The sequence below is a fragment of the Hyperolius riggenbachi genome, chromosome 1, assembly GCF_040937935.1.
Source record: "Hyperolius riggenbachi isolate aHypRig1 chromosome 1, aHypRig1.pri, whole genome shotgun sequence".
Classification (NCBI taxonomy): domain Eukaryota; kingdom Metazoa; phylum Chordata; class Amphibia; order Anura; family Hyperoliidae; genus Hyperolius; species Hyperolius riggenbachi.
The window spans coordinates 621,015,277-621,027,946 of NC_090646.1; the positions used below are offsets into that span (position 1 = coordinate 621,015,277).

Below are 12,670 nucleotides of genomic sequence, written 5' to 3' on the forward strand. Positions count from 1 at the left end.
AACAAAATATTTTGAACTAAAAAAAAAAAAGTTTGGTTTGGGTCCGCTTTAAGAGATTTCCTTTAAAGTGAACCCAAGCCAAAGCTCGTGTTTAAAATCAGATACTTACCATGAAGAGAGGGAGCTTTAGGATCTTATTGAGACTTCCCTTAGTTGTCGGTAGCCCCCACTTGCTGAGCACGGTTGCCCTCCACATCGGGGCCACACAGCTCCTCTTCCTCTATCATGGCCGCGCAGTGGCCGCACGAGCCTACCTGTGCATGCACAGTAGCACAGAGCCCGCTGCTCCGGCTCGCTGCGCATGCGCGCACAGTTGATAGAGGAAGAGGAGCTGTGCAGCCCCAATGCCTTGTCTCTAATCTTCGGGGGGGCCCTTCTCAGCGACGGGGAACATCAGAGCACGAACAGAAGCCTCAAGAGGATCTTGAGGCTTCCTTCTCTTAAGGTACACTTTAAAGTGAATCTGAAGCTAGGTGTGTAAGAGACTATCTTGCTGCACATATGCCTTTAGCATCAACAGCAGGAAGCAGAAATTACTTTGGTATTAATGAAGACATTTCCAGAGTTAATGAGAAAGCTGCACATAGAATTCTTGCCCTGGTTGAGCATTCTCTAGCTCTAGCCCAGTAATGTGTCAGCTCTGCACGATTTCAAAGAAAAATATTAAAACAAGGCAATGTCCAGATAAAGCAAAGGCTGATATATTCTAAGAATACACGCCTCTCCAGAAATAGCGCAGCAGCCTGATGCACGGAGAGATAGTGCAGGCTTCCAGGAGTTACTTCAGATATCGGTTCCATGTGACAGCACAGAGGGTGAGGCACACAATGCACTACTGTACTGAGCGACCTTATCACACTGTGCTGAGGAGGCAACGTGGGGAAGGTCACCAGGTGCTAACTCTTCCTGAGATACCTGCTAATGTATGTACGAGGCACAGAACAGAGTGTCACCAGCCCGCATGATCTATTCACGGGACGTCTCCAGAAAAGGACACAACATTACCTGACTGTTTTCCTTGTGAAAAAAATAAATGCACAAGGAAATACTTTTTGTTTTGAACATTTTTTTTCATCTTTGTGACAATTCTGAATCAAGTCAAAGCCAGATTTATACTTTTTCCACTCCTAGGCCAACTTTCTTGCATCTCCCCTTCCATGTGCAGCACCCCTCCTATTCCTTGTGCAGCCCCCTGCCATGTCTGACATCCATGTACAGCAGCCTCCTTCAGTTCTATACAGGTCCCTTGGGCAGCAGCTCTGTATGTCCATATTTTGCTCTTTATCTGCAACCTTTGCATTCCATTTACTGCCTCTTCTTCTATATGCAGCACTCCCTCTTCCACGTCAAGCCGCCCCTTGGTCAGCAGCCACCCAAGGCCCAGGCCTTTCCTAAAATCCGGCCCTGCTTAAAGTGAACCCTAGGTTAACCTGAGGTATTAAAGTACATACTTACCTGAGAAGAGGGAATCCTCTGGATCTTATGGAAGCTTTCCACACTGTCCTCCGGACCCCTGTTGCTGAGATTTCAACTAAGGGTTTTTGGTAGGAACATTGGGGCTGTGTTCCTCTTCGCGCACGAGTGTGGCAGTATTGCGCATGCACGAGTACGGAAGCACATGCGCAGTATGCCAGAGGCGCCGTGCTACTGTGCAGGAGCAAGCATGCTTGTGCAGGTGCAGCATGGCCAAGTCGGGAGAGGAGAATGGACCCGATGTTAAGAGGAATACAGCCCCAATGTTGTGGTCTGAAACGACCAAAAGTTGATCGAACTGATATTTTGCATTGATTCCCTGAAGATTCGATCGATCTGCAGGGAATCAATTCAAAATATCAGTTCGATGAACTTTTGGTCGTTTCAGACCACAACATTGGGGCTGTATTCCTCTTAACATCGGGGCCATTCTCCTCTTCCGACTCGGCCATGCTGCACCTGCACAAGCATGGTTGCTCCTGCACAGTAGCAACCAGAGTCAAATCTGAAAATCGATAAATGGGCACCATCCAGGATACAAACTCTAGTCTCCTATGTCAATGTCGGTGCCCTTAAAGAGGAGCTGTCAGCCATACTATCTCAGGGAAAAATAAACACATATATAAGTAGTTAAATACTTGCTTCTTACATAACATATGTATTGCACTTCCCACATTTTGATTTTAGTGATTTTTCTATAGTAAAAAAAAGAGGAAATCCTGCTTAGGATTCTCCACTTTAACTGTGTCTATCTTGAAGCCAATCCTGATGTCATTTTCTCCCTTACTCTCCTCTGCCTGATTGTGTATGCATTGCCCGCCCTTCACTATAGAAAGTGCATTGTCTCAGCATGGGAAATATTGCCATATCAGCGAGGAGCAGAGGTGTGGGAGGGAAAAACAGGAGGGAAAGAGGCTTCAGCCAATCTGGCTGCATTATTTAAGTCTGAGGGGAAAGTAAAGAAGCAAAAAAAAGACAACCCAGCATGCCCTGCAACTTCCTTTGAGCGACGATGTACAAAATAAGAGTCAGGTAAACTAGGGAATGATCATTTAACAACAATAAAAGTAATAGTGATTTTAACTTTTGGATTGCCTCATTACTTGTTTACCAGATAAAAATAAAGAATTGCTTTTTAATTCCATGCCCGACAGTTACACTTTAAAGTGTACCTGAGACAGGAGTGGGGGAAAAATTCATACATAACCGGGGCTTCCTCCAGCCCCCTTCAGACCTTTGGCTCCTTCGTCGTGCTTTTGAGCCACCTCAATCCTCCACCAGGGTCCTCTGAAGTTTCTCCAGTCGGTGCATGGCATTTCTGCTGCGCTTTTGCTGCCATCGCGCTCCCGCTACCAGGAGTGTTCTGCGCATGAGCAGTAGTACTGTGTAGGCCCAGTATGCTCCCAGCAACAGGAGCTTGATGGAGGCATGCGCGTGGCCAAGCCGCACATGTGCAGTACGACCAGACTGGAGAAACTTCAGAGGACCCTAGCGGCGGACCGTGGTGGCCTGAGAGGACAGCGGGGGAGACAAAGGCCTGAAGAGGGCTGGAGGCAGCCACAGGTAAGTATGAATTTCCCCCACCATGGTGTCAGGTTCCCTTTAACCAGTACACTATCCAGCCACTCATGAAGGGAAATCACTGCAGTCACAAGGGCGTAGAAACACCCCCACAAATGAAGCTCTTAAAAAACAACTAAAGCTACAAAAAATGCAATAACAGAAACAGCTTGACATCCAGTATTTTTATGAAAAGAAAACAAGTCAGTGTTGAACATGCTGGTTAAGTAAAACATCTGCTATTTTAATAACTTATCAGTATACTGCAGGAATTTCCAGCAAGCGGGGTGAAGACACTTGGTACTCTCGGCATGTGATCTGTTTCTTTTGGTCAGGGAGATTGTTTTGGTTAAGTGTTTTCGAGAGCATTACTTTCAGAAATGAGCAGCAAGGAGATGGGTTTTTCTCAGTAAGCGGATAACACTAAGACCTGAAATATGAAAACAGGTTTGTACGTTGTGCTTTGGATTTAGATGATCATTTAGATTGTATACATGAGGCTGGGAATTGCTGTACAGGCCAAGGAACAGTTTGTCTCGCCCCCCAGTCGTTTTTGGCACAGTTTCGGGGAACCGATATACAAGAACTCCTCAGCCCAATATGTATTGGCAATAATGGAGCAAGCAAGGTTAGGGTCAGGGGAGGTTAAATTGAGTATGAAGTTGTAAAAAACAAGAACAGATACTTACCTACTTAAGGTTCTGGGTCCTAATGAGCCTTCCCTTTCCTCTCACGGTCCCAGCGTTCCAGCACTGGATCCAGGGGCGTAACAATAGACCCTGTAAGGGATGCAGCCGTAGTAGGGCGTAGTAGGGCCCAGAAGCCGCAGGGGGTCTCGTATTGAGAGACTGACAACTAAGGGAAGGACAAAAAAAGCTTCTCAACAATTGTTCTAATGACTGACTCTGCTCAGCCACTGATAAGGAATCATACAAAGTTTTATAGACAAAGATTTGTAGACAGTCCCTATTCAGCCCGGGAGCCCAGTGATTTCTAGTTACGCCCTTGACTGGATCCCTAGTTCATATCTCCCGCCGTGGGAGGCTTTGGAATTCTTCAGGAGCCCAAGTGCTCCCGCCCAAATTTCTGGTACCCTTTTTTGAATGAACGTGAGGCTGGGAGCCTATATGTGAGTATCTAGCCCTACCTGCCCTAACTGTAACCCAAAGCCTAAAGGTGGCCACACACCATACAATTAAAAGATCCAATTTTTCACCAATTCGATAATTACGATCGGTTGTCCTGAAAAATCAAGAGCTTTTCTTTGTTTTCGATTGATAAATCCGATCGGATTTCCCACTTTTTTCGATTTTTGAAGATTGGGTATGTTGGAAGTTTCAGACCAACATTATCAAGAATGCTGATTATAGCCAATAATAATAATACACAGCCCCCCGCACAATCCCCGTGGCAGCCAGTGATATCTAATGCGGAGCGCTGCAGAAGTGCAATTACCGATCTAGCTGGCGCGTCCTCCATCTTCTCCAGTCTTCAGCCAGTGCAGTGTAACGCTATCAAACACAGCACCGGCACGCTGCAAGTCTCTTCCATACTTCCCGGTGTAGTGCGCTCTCCCTGCCTATTGGCCACGATACCTCTTCGGGTGGGACCAAGAAGCCCAATCACTACGCATTGCAGGGCTGGCAGCCAATCAGGATTGAGGTATCGTGGCCAATAGGCAGGGAGAGCGCACTACACCGGGAAGTATGGAAGAGATAGGACTTGCAGCGTGCCGGTGCTGTGTTTGATAGCATACACTGCACCGGCTGAAGACTGGAGAAGATGGAGGACGTGCCAGCTAGATCGGTAATTGCACTTCTGCAGCGCTCCGCATTACATATCACTGGCTGCCACGGGGATTGTGCGGGGGGCTGTGTATTATTATTATTGGCTATAATCAGCATTATACTGGCTCTGGCTGTGCACCGATCGCTACCGAGGGACATGTCAGCAATAACTTTAATAGACATAGACTTGCACTGGCTGAATGGATCGCTGCCACGGGGATTGTGCGGGGGGGCTGTATATTATTATTGGCTATTACAGACTCGCCCTGGCTGTGCACCGATTGCTGGCGGACTGTGCAGGGACATGTTGTCAGCAATAACTTTGATAGGCGATAGACTTGCACTGGCTGAATTATGGATTTAGGTTTTATGATTAGAGGTCATTTGTGTTAGGGTACGGTCAGCCTTGGGAGGAGATAAAGCAAGGGCAAGCTTCTGCTGCATCATCCTGGGCAGATCTACTCCACACTAGGCACCTCATCACTTGTTTGTACTCCACATTTGCCCAGAGGCACATAAATAATCCCCAAGGCTGTCTATTTAGGTCTCCCTCATTCCTGAATTGTCATTCCCTTTACATCTGCACTTGTAGCTAGTGTTGCAGGGATTCCTTTTTCAGGGATTAGTGTAGCAGGAGTTGGTATAGCTTAGATAGACAGCTTGGGGGGTATAAACTTCGCAAGATGCCCCTGCAGCATAGATGCAACCAGGTTTAAGTATATCTTTCTTTTTCCTGGATTTTGTCCTCTAAAACTAGGTGCGTCTTATGGTCCGGAGCGTCTTATAGTCCGAAAAATACGGTAGGTGTGTGGTACATTGGTCAGATTTCTGAATTGTTACAATCAGTCAGAAATTGATTGCTATTCTTGAATTGAACAGATATTTTAAAAATGGTATAGTGTGTGGCCACCTTAATACCTTAAAGGGAGTCTGAAGTCCTTTAAAAAAAACCAAAAAAACAGACACTGGATCCCCCGTCAGCAGATGGGTCGGAGACTGCTGCTACCCAAGGCTTCCGAAACCCGAGTGCTCCCAAAGACAGGCCGGTCCACACTGCACATGCGCAAGCTCGCACTCCCAGGCAGCCCAATGGGACATACTGCGCGTGTGCAGCATGTCCAGGTCAAAGGGCTCCCGCTGCGCCGACCATGATATACAGAACGTGAGGCACAGCAGGCGAACCATAGAAGATGCTGGGCCGCGGAGGGTGCGGTAAGCCTATGTGCACCTCCCCACCCACACAAGGTGTCATTTTTAGATTTAAATGAATGCTAAGTTATCCTTTAAAGGGAACCTGAAGCGAGGAAAATTATTTAAAATAAACACATGACGTAGCTGCAAATGAATATTACATACTAATCTCACCGTCAGTTCCTTTCAGAAGCTCACCATTTTCTCCTTACAATGATTGCTTCCAGTTCTGACAAGATTTTGTCAGAACTGAAATATACCAGTTGCTGCCAGTTATATATCAGCTGCTGTCAGTTACAACTGAATGTGTAAGGTAATGTCCATGGTTCCCTATGGCTCAAGTGGGCGATATTACAGTTTAACAGTGTGCTGACCAGGAAGCTGTTGTGGGGTAATGGCCATTTTTAAAATGGAGGATGGAGAAATCCATTGATCACATTGGACAAATGGGACGCAGGAGAGGAGAAAGAGATTAAGTAGAAGACTACACAGGAGGCAAGTATGACCTGTGTATGGTTATTTTGACTTTTTCTTTTCAGTACAGGTTCTCTTTAAAGAGAACCAGAGATGAAGCACCCTCTTGTATTTTACCTTATAAATCAGTGGGAACATGACAGTAAACACCTAATCTGCTCTTTGTTTCATTGTTCTCTGTTTAACCTAACTGTTATCACCTCTGATAAGAATCCCCAACTGAGCACTCAGTCTAGCTTTGCTACGGAAAAGATTATAGCTGAGTCTGTCTTCTCTGGTGTCTTTTCAAACCCAAGCCTTCCCTCTTGTGGCTCTGCTATAATGACTCAGCTATAATTATCCCCTGCAAAGCCAGACTGAATGCTCAGTCCTGGATTCTTATCACAGCTGATAACAGACACTTTTAGCAGTGAGCATGGTAAGTGTTTTCTCTAATGTTCTTAGGCTCCCTGCACACTGCAAACCCGTTTTCCGATTCTGATTCAGATTCCGTTTCCGATTTTCAATTCTGATTTTCCCTGAATACATTCAACAAAAAAAGGGATCAGAAAACGCAGCATGCAGTAAAGATTAAAAATCTGAATCAGAATCGGATGTAAAAACCGATTAAAAAGCGAAATCTGAATCGGAAATGCATGCAGTGTGCAAGAGGCCTTACTGATATATATGGTAAAATACACAAGGGTGCTTCATCTCTGGTTCCCTTTAAGCTGTAATATTGCCGAGCCATAGGGAAACATGGACATTTCCTTGCATATCAGTTGTCCTTTCAGTTGTAACTGACAGCAACTGATATATTTTAGTTCTGACAAAATCTGGTCAGAACTGGAAGAAATCATTGTTTGAAGCAAATGGTGAGATTCTGAGAGGAATTGATGGTGAGATAAGTATGCAATATTCATTTGCAGGTACATCATGTGTTTATTTTAAATATTTTTACTTAGATCAGGTTCACTTTAAGCATTAAATTATTTTGCCATAAAACAAATTTAGGTTACATAAAGAAGACATGCTGACTATAAGACAAGCAGCGCTCTCATCCTACGTAACAGCACTGTCCTACTTTGCAAATAACATTTACTTTGATATCCCGCCATAAGTTAGACGAGCTCGCACCCCAAACGCAGGTTTTGTTTTTGTGTATCACTCGGTTGCCTAGCAACGCATTCCCGCAAGACTCCGCTGACGTTCGATCTCCATAGCTCCAATCAAGTCCAGCTCTGCTGACAATTTATGTGCACAGCAGTATGGATCGTCTGCATTGTATCGCTTTGATCAATGCTCTGAACAGGAGCTCAACATCCTTATTATGTTCTAGTGTCGGCTTGTGATATATTTCCAGCACATGTTCTGGAAGATAATGTATAGAGACCGGCAAATATGTGGCACCTACATTACACATCATCCCACTGCTTCCTTCCTGCAGCTTATGAAATATTACAGCACAAAAGATATAAAGTATACAGGCTAGATTTCTCCATAAAAAAACTCCAACACATTTAACCTTTTTCAAGGAATTTTAAAGGACTGCCATAACGTTTTTTTTATGTAAAATACACTCTGCACATACAAAAAAAGAAGTACATTTCTTCCAGAGTAAAATGAGCTAAAATTATTTTTCTCCTATGTTGCTGTCACTTACAGTATGTAGTAGAAATCTGACAGGTTTTGGACTAGTCCATTTCCTCATAGGGTATTCCCTGGAAAGTGTGGGTCTTACTGAACTGGAACCACCAGGTTTATGAGTCACTTTGACTTAAAGAAAACCTGTAACAAAAAAAAAAAACCTTCCCTGGGGGTTACTCACCCCGGGTGGGAGAAGCCTCCGGATCCTATTGAGGCTTCCCCCATCCTATTTACCTTCCCGGCTCCAGCGCAGGCGCAATATCGGCTCTCCGCTTGGAGATAGGCGGAAATAGCCAATCGCTGTCGGCTCGCTCTACTGCGCAGGCGCAAGTCTCCTGCACCTGCGCGGTAGAGCGGACCCGACAGAAATCGGCTATTTCCATCTATCTCCATGCGGAGAGCCACAGCAGCGCCCCCGCTGGAGTCAGGAAAGGTAAATATATCAGCATTTATCAGCACTTGTCAGGCTTGTCGAGGGAGGATCGCCGGACACTTTGGGGGAGCCAGCGCTGGACTGCCTGCAGCTACAGGGGATGGGGGAAGCCTCATTGGGATCCTGAGGCTTCCCCCTCTCGAGTTGAGTACCCCCCAGGGGAACTTTTTTTTTTGTTACAGGTTCTCTTTAAGTAGAGACTGTGGAATCCACCTTCCCCAGTCCTACCCATATATCTATATTAGTCTATGGTTTGCAATGATGAAGGCCAACCTAGCTTGAAACAGTTGTACGTTGGACCATGTGACTCTGTAAAATTAGGTATAAATGAATGGTTTGAAGGCGTGCAGCCTCTCACTCACGTAAATCTAAGTAACTGCAAACCAGCCCCATTTCTAGGGGCGTGCAGCCCGTGCGGCCGCGCTGAGCACTGAAGGGCGGGGGGCATAATGAAGGGGGAGCCATAGTTGCGGGGAGGTCGGCCCGACTTCTCCCTCCCTCCCCTCTCCCCGGGGGCCGCCCCCCGTGCTTCCCCCTCCGCTGCAGAGTTAGCGCAGGGAAGCCTTGTATAGAGCAACTCACCTCCCTGCCATTCTAATCGCCAATCACTTGCTGGTCTCTGCATAGCCGCTGATACACGCTCTACTTCCTGCTAATCAGGAAGTAGCAGGACGCTATTGCGGGCTAGAATGTGGAAAAAGATACACGTGACTCAGGGTGCGCAGGTGCAGTTGCCGTCCTTGAAAGTCGACGGTAAGGAAATCAGCTGGTGGCGAGAGAAAGGAGGATCGTGAAGGACCGGCGCGGGACAGGAAGGCTGCACGGGGCTGGAAGAATCCCCAGGTAATGCAATCTTCAGTTTAAGAAGACAAAATTATATTTGGAGAGCTAGAGAAACGGAGATGATGCAATGTCTCCTGTGGGGACACATCACTATGAGGACACGCCCAAAGCAGCAGTTTAAACCATGATTTTGAAGAGTTTTATTAATGCTGGAAATATGTGCTGTGTAACATTTGGAGAGGGGAGGGGGGAATGATGTAAGAATAATTTTGGAAAAGACCCTCACACTTTATTCATGAGTTAACCGCTTCCGGACGGCGGTGATTGAAATCTATGTGCATGCGGTTCTGGATGCGCGCCTGGCTTGTAAGGCAGGAAGAGATTATTTGCATATTAAGGAGTCTGTGTAGGTCTTGGGTGATCCTTTCCCAAGGGAGAGGGCCATACTTGGCCTATAGAGAAGGTGAGACCGGGAGCCCTTATGGTGTAGTATCGTTAGGATGAGTGAGTGAGCAATAATGTGGGTAATACATACTTACAAAGGTGGGTTGCAATCCTGCAACCACTGCAAGTGCATGCAGAAAAAAAAAATGTTTCCGCTCGGTATCCCGGAACCCTCTGGAACTGGGCGGTCGCTCTCCTCCTATAATTCTGTCCACTGGTGGACAAAACCGCCCAGTGGTGGGGATAGCACCTCAAAGGGGTGTTAGATACACAAGTAGAAGCATGTCTTCTTTGGAGGTAAGAGACCTCCTTTATTACTATTTTGATACTGCTATAATATACTTTTGGGCGCCTCCACCGACAAGCTTCTATTTGCATATTAAAGGGAAGGTTCAGGGAGGGTGGCTAAAAAATAAAAATCAATTTCCACTTACCTGGGGCTTCCTCCAGCCTGTGGCAGGCAGGAGGTGCCCTTGCCGCCGCTCCGCAGGCTCCCGGTGGTCTCCGGTGGCCGACCCGACCTGGCCAGGCCGGCTGCCAGGTCGGGCTCTTCTGCGCTCCAAGGCCCGGCACTTCTGCGTCCCACACCGGCGTGCTGACGTCATCGGACGTCCGCCGGGCTGTACTGCGCAGGCGCAGAACTACTGCGCCTGTGCAGTACAGCCCGGAGGACGTCCGATGACGTCAGCGCGCTGGCGTGGGACGCAGAAGTGCCGGGCCTTGGAGCGCAAAAGAGCCCGACCTAGCAGCCGGCCTGGCCAGGTCAGGTCGGCCACCAGAGACCACCGGGAGCCTGCGGAGCGGCGGCGAGGGCACCTCCTGCCTGCCACGGGCTGGAGGAAGCCCCAGGTAAGTGGAAATTGATTTTTATTTTTCAGCCACCCTCCCTGAACCTTCCCTTTAAGGAGTTTAGGTGTGATGCATCATGGGAAACCACAGTTGCTCATTTAACCACTTCAGAACCATAGGCTTTCCCCGTTTTCTGTCCACCAACAGAGCCGATCAACTCAGCGTTACTTTTAGTAAGAGGGCTTTTCAGTCTCTTTTAGCCATTTATTCTTTCCTAGCAGTTCTTTGGGTCACCATAAGCTATATGGGTATTCCGAGACAATAATAACGTTAAATTTATGTTTCAAGCTTTTACACGTAAAATATGACTATTGGATTGTAGGAAAAGCCTATTTAGGAGTAGGACCATAGATACAACTCTTTATCTCACCAGTTTATTTTCAGTTCAGGTTTGCTTTAAGCCCTGATCACACACAGGTTTTTTTTACGGGGGTTATGATTTGAGCATTAACAGCATAAAAATTCTGTAATTATGAGCTTATCAGACCGTTAAAAAGCCAGGCATACATAATGCTAAAATATGTGTTGTGCAGATTGTATTCGCGTACTGCATATCATTTATACGCTGATGTGTAAAATTACATTCCCCGCTAGTTAAAATTTTAATTAACCTATCAAGAGGTTGTTTTAGACTTTCAGGACAATTATTAATTTAAAATGAAGCAGTTCTTATACCTTTGCAGCCAGTCTGTGATGGTTCATAAGCTAATGTGATCTCCACGATCGCTACCACAGACAGGAAGTCAAACTCATAATAGCTTGCCCAAACTTTTTTTACTTTCTTTTTTTTTCAATACCACACCTTGGATTTCACACCTTGGAGTATCAGTGAGTGAAGGGCGTAGCAATTTTCTTTTTTTCCCTGCCTGAGAGAGTTAGGGCCCTTTTCCAGTAGCGTGGAAACCGGGCCGAATACGCAGAATTTCCCTGCAGGCAAATCACGTGGGGAAACTCTGTCATAGGACACAATGGCACCACTGGCCAAATCGCTTCACTTAGCGATTCGGCCGACACTGTCATCAGTTTCCATACGGGGGGCTGTGAATCCCATAGCCGTGCATGGCACGTCTTATAGGATTTGTCAACGTTCCTGTAGACGAGGAAGTGCTGCCGCCATCTCCCAGCCGTGCCCGGCACTAGTGGAAACGGGCCCTTAATATTCAGCTATGGGACTGACAGTTTTTCTCCAGTCGGGACCCAGTCAGCTCACTGATAACAAATTACAGCTATAAAACACTTTCCTAAGTAGATAACTGGGCTTCTGACCGCAAGGAAAAATATAAAAAAGTCAATAGTTCAATGAATTTTTGCTCTGAGACTCTTGAGATGCTGCAATTGAGCAGAGACTTTAAAACATTAAATCTGCTTTGTAAAAGTTAATATATAAAATAAAACCTTGAGTTCTCTTTAATGACATTTCCCACTTCAATTCACTAAGCATTACTGCATTGAGTAAAGGCCCGTTTACACTAGACACGTTGCTATGCAGAAACCACTCTGAATCACAGCGCAAGGGAACTGCAACCAATTCACGTCAATGGAGTAGTTTCCATTGAAGTGAAATTACCTACGCAATACGGCGAGGTAAAATTATGGATAGCATGCTGCAGTTTTCCGCAGCACGCATCCGAGTCCACATAGCCGCCGACGCTCAGTCGGGGATTTTATCAGGTCTGCTAAGAAACAAGCTGTGCAGTGCAGATTGAAACAGAGAGCAGGGTAGGTGTTTTCTCTAATGCTCCCACTGATCTATATGGTAAAATACATGAGGGTGCTTCATCTCTGGTTCACTTTAAGCAGAAAACAGTTTGATTTTGTGAAATGTCAAATCACTAAGGCGGTTACCGGATGCAAAAGTTAAATTATTAGTGACTAGTGAGGTAAATTACCGCCTCGTAAGGTAAATACCCCAAATGAATGTAAATTCACAAAGATTAGAGCATGCAATAAAACAAGTGAGACGTTTGGTATTTATCTCCAGCCTGGAGCTGTCAGTAACTAAAGGTATGTACACACGTCTGATTTTATGCCCGATTGTCGTTCAAACCGG

General features: G+C 46.1%; 1 protein-coding gene and 1 long non-coding RNA gene across 2 annotated transcripts in view; both read right to left on the minus strand.

Annotated features, from left to right (window-relative positions):
* The window catches only part of TTC33 (tetratricopeptide repeat domain 33), a 372,200-nt gene that overhangs the window by 48,303 nt on the left and 311,227 nt on the right, over positions 1-12,670 (minus strand). The window lies entirely within an intron of this gene.
* LOC137529017 (uncharacterized) lies at positions 3,268-4,593 on the minus strand. Its single transcript, XR_011023560.1, has 3 exons — positions 4,489-4,593; positions 3,723-3,888; positions 3,268-3,463 (listed from the first exon to the last, which is right to left on the minus strand). It is a non-coding gene; the product is annotated as an uncharacterized lncRNA (long non-coding RNA).